This window comes from Cydia splendana, chromosome 11 (assembly GCF_910591565.1).
Source record: "Cydia splendana chromosome 11, ilCydSple1.2, whole genome shotgun sequence".
In the NCBI taxonomy this organism is placed as follows: domain Eukaryota; kingdom Metazoa; phylum Arthropoda; class Insecta; order Lepidoptera; family Tortricidae; genus Cydia; species Cydia splendana.
The window spans coordinates 4,169,035-4,173,570 of record NC_085970.1 but is presented as its reverse complement, the minus strand read 5'-3'; the positions used below and the strand labels follow the sequence as shown (position 1 = coordinate 4,173,570).

Sequence of the window (4,536 nt, the reverse complement as noted above, 5' to 3'; positions counted from 1 at the left end):
TTACTTTGAGAGCTTAAGCCATAACATAACACTCATGTTGGCACGACTAGTAATGATAATGACGCTTTTTGGTGCTCTTGGCGTTCAAATGGTTAATATAGAAATGCCACAGAACCTTATCAATGATATTTGTATAGGTGCAGGCTCATTCTGATTATATTCATGTTTAGCTATCATCAAGTGACCTAAATTGTACTCATTAATTTCTATATATGCAGTAAGTTTACCTTATCTGGTGCCTACTAGTAGACATAAGCTTGATTGGTTCTGAACGCTTAAGTGGCTTAATTTATGTAAAGCATTTATAGACATTGCATAGTTCTGAATATTCAGTTTCCTCTTTCCAGTGTGTAAATTATTAAGAATAAGGTACTTCATTCGAAACCTTAGCTCATCGCATGTGTTTTAACCACAATGCAGATTTGTGTGTTTATTTAGTGATTTTACATTATTTGCAATAACTGTGCGGAACCATGGGGTCCCCTACCTTTTGCCGGGCACCCGTGGGCCCAAAGCCAACAGTGCAGAGGCCCTTTAAGAGGGACCTATTTCATCCAATGCTAGAGTCAACACTTTGTCGAATTTATTTGATATTTATGTATACTTATCCTCCTTATGAACTAAGGATAACTGTAACTTTTTGATATCAAATATACGCAGAATTGTCAATTATTTTATATTCTGAAATTATAATATTACTGGATTTGGGCCAGTGTGCTTTTGTATACTATATCTCTGGCCTACGATATAGGCTAGTCTATTAACACGGTAGCGCTAAGTGTGTGGACCTAGTTTTCCGACACTTGACTGCATGAGATTATTGTGAACATTTTTTCAGGTCTCGTGCAAGAAGGGTACCTAGATAAGTTGACGTCCTTAAATTGTGGATTTGGTAGGAGCAAGACACAGACGGGGTGTAAATTAATTAATCCACCATATTTCAAGAGATTTTTTGTTCATTGATGCCTTCAGGTTACACTGTACAGACAGGCTAACACTTTGGCAGAGTTTTGCTAACATATAATAAATGACTGCATTTGTTTGGGTGTACATGTTCCACATCAAAGACATATTTATATATTACAATCTATTTTTGAAAAGTTCGCGTTTCAAAATAGCTTCGCCTTTTCGCAAGGCGTGCTCCTGTTTCCCTATTTTATTGTGCAAAGCGAACAGTATCACAATGTTATAATTATGTATAAATTGAGAACTAGAGGGTCATGTCCTAGACGTGACCGCCCAGAAGTTGTGCTAGAACCGTTCGTGCAAACCATTCAGTCACTGTTTTTAAAAACCTTTTTGTAGTGGGTACATTCCACGGTCTTAAATTTGTTAAACGTGTAGTATCAAACTATGACAAGTCATGATAAGTGATAACAGTATCTAGTCCGTGCATAGAAGCACTTGCCCTTGAGGTTAGGGCATGGGTAGTTTAAAATAAACTTAATCCGTGCATAGGAGCACTTACGATACAGGTGGTTTAAAACTTCCTGGGTCACAATACAGACACAAGGTGTAAAATACATAATTGATAAACGCCCGTCAGGCCAGTTTTGTATATTTTATTTCAAACATGCTTGTGCAGCACCGCCAGCACATCATAATTTTCCTATACCATGGCAGTCAGGGATATAATAGTTAAATAGGTAGGTAACCTTGGTCATGTCGTGTACATAGGTAGGTACTCGTAAACATGTTAGCTGAAAGTCTAGTGCTCTCGAGGCAAATATAATTTATGCAACTGTGAGCTGCTCTTATATTGAGATCATATGTATTTATTTCTAGTCTGCCTTAGCAGGCCTAGACTTCAAAGGTTTTTTTTTTTTTTTTTTTTTTTTTTTTTTTTTAGATATTCATAGGGCCGTTAATCGGACCCTTTGTACACCTTGAGCAGGCTGTTTGTTTCACACCATGAGTAATATAATTTGAATTATAATGTAAACATAGCTTATTTCAGAATGGAACCGTAAGCACTGTCGTGAGCTTACATAGTCTGATTAAATTAGAGTCCACAGATTGTCTGGACCTTGGTGGATTGACCACTCCTGATTCTAATTATCAATTTTCTGCCTGGGCTTATAATCGAAATTAGGTGACTTAGTGACTTGACTCTTAGTATTCTCTATGCCGCCCAAGTTATGAGGCTAAGCGTCTCCAGACCACAATTTTATATTAGGGTGCAAAGATTTTTTCATCTTTAAAATAAAAATGAGTCGAGATAGGCCTGGAATCATAGGTTATTTTATACCTTATAATTTTAGAAATGTAATGTAAATGGAAAGCAGTTTTCACTTTTACCACAGTTAATTAGCCCAATTTTGGGCTTAGCCAATAGGGTGTTTGGGACCCTTTTAGAATAGATTGGTAAACAAAAATGAAAACTAATAACAAAGTCTTGCCTATTTCGACTGATTTTGTTAGAACCCTTTTTACTTTCTCTAAAAGGAGATATTTACAAATTCATTTTTGTAATATTTTTCTGATTGCGGCTTACTTGCTCGCATGTGTTATGACCATATCATTTATATTTCTGTGAATATGTCTGACATGCCTTGCGCAGGCTTACATAGGTTATAATATTATCATCAATAACTTGACGTCAGTTTGTGAATGAATCAAAGATTCTTTGGCACACCTTACGCAGGTGGAGACATGGCAGCCTCGCGCAGCCTTAGATAGGTACATAATATATTGGTTTCATCACAAATAACTTGACGTTAGTTTGTGAACGAATAAAAGATTTTCTTAGGCACACCTTACGCAGGTGGAACCATAACAGACGTAGGTTTAAGAATATCATTCAAATCGAATACCCTGAGTTTATGGGTAATATTCCCTTAGTTGCGGGTTCCTTGCTCGACAAGGTGAAAGGTTTTATGCAGGCTTTTACAGGCACTTTTAGAAAGTGTCATTCACGGTGACGCGCAGATTTGCCAAAACTAAACTTTAACTCTTCAGTTAACTAATATAATTTGACAATATGAACCAAACCATGCGTCTTCGTCAATGAATCAATCTAAAGATTCCCGTATCGTTAATGCCAAGTGTACTATTTATGTAGGTAGGTAGGTAGGCTTAAGAATTGACCCTCTTGTATGTAGTTACGTAACGAATTAATAATCAAGTTATTCAAATCCAAAATAACACAAGCACATATAGCAACTACATGCAAGAGTTATTTTCCTTAACCTTTTAAGCTGTAAGTACCTGCTAAGTTATTTATTTAAGTAGGTACCTACATTTTAACCTACCTACATTTTAACAATTTTTTCAAAATTAAATATCTAGTTGGAGAGATATAAGTTGGTAGATCAAGAGTGAAATACTTCACGATTTCGCATGTCATTCTTGCGCAGAGCCATGCTAATCTCTCTCTATGTCTAGTCAGATTTAAGTTTATGTACTGCCGAAGTACTCACTTTCCACAAAAATAAATGCAATGTTTGCGATGTAGGTTTGTTCGTTACCTTGTGTCCCTCAGAGCGGAAATAGAAGCCCCGCGAAGGCGGGGCTTCGTCGACTCCTAAGCGGGTACACTTATTTATCAGCAATTTAATTCACAAAAAAAATAATTTTGCAATATTATATTAACCCGGAACGGGATAAAAAGACAAATTGCTGATAGATACTTGGGCAGATAAAACCTACAAGTCTATAAACTTCTACCTCAATACATAGGTTCTACTTAACACGTATTAATTATCCGATCCTTTCGTATTCGAAAACACAAATCACTTGAAAACTGAAGGGTATGCCTCCACACATCACCATTTAAGTATTATAATTTCAACCGTTATTATACACACACAAAGATTTAAAGTAACAAGACTCGGAAGAGACTTAATGTAGGTATACAATTAAATTCCAATGGTGACACGTGCACGCTTTACCAGCTCGATGTGTTTTCTAACATATGTGTTTTAGTATTTTCATTGGCATAGCCACGGTGCGCGCAGGCAGCCTTTGAAAACACTTGCACATCACTATTCCGGATCGTTTTTATTTGCTAGATAGTTTATCGGACAACTAAATTTAAATATTTATTTCGAACGGCAAAAACCGTTAGAAACTGTTTTTCAATATAGTCAGCTAAACTGGGGTACAAATTCAAAAACTCACCAGCAGTTTAGCTTCACGACCTTCCAGATGGAAAAACAGCAAGCCAATGACTTGACAATTTGCCTTGTTTAACTGTCAAAGCAACCTGCCTGAGTGGTGGGAGTGTGGGAGAGAGAAGGACGTATATGCTAGAAAAGGACAATACGACCGACTACGCAGTGTTGCCATTCTCAATAATATTATTAGGTTCCGAATATCGGTACAGTTGTTTAATATAGTTTTAACATTTTATTTGTTGGGGTAAATGTCGCGCAAGATCCTAATCAGTGTTGTAGTGTGAAGCGGGACCATCATCACACTTTGCAGCATTTCTATGGATACGCTGCTTATTTTTTTCTATATTATACATGGCGAACTCGCGTTCTACGCTTGCATTTGAAATGGGAAAAGTTGTTACAACCGCTACCCCGCATTTTG

The 4,536-nt window shown here is 36.8% G+C and overlaps 1 non-coding gene across 1 annotated transcript; it reads right to left on the bottom strand.

Annotated features, from left to right (window-relative positions):
• Window positions 1-3,311: 3,311 nt before the first annotated feature.
• On the bottom strand, window positions 3,312-3,415 carry LOC134795234 (U6 spliceosomal RNA). The gene has a single exon (XR_010144792.1). It is a non-coding gene; the product is annotated as a U6 spliceosomal RNA (small nuclear RNA).
• Window positions 3,416-4,536: the final 1,121 nt, after the last annotated feature.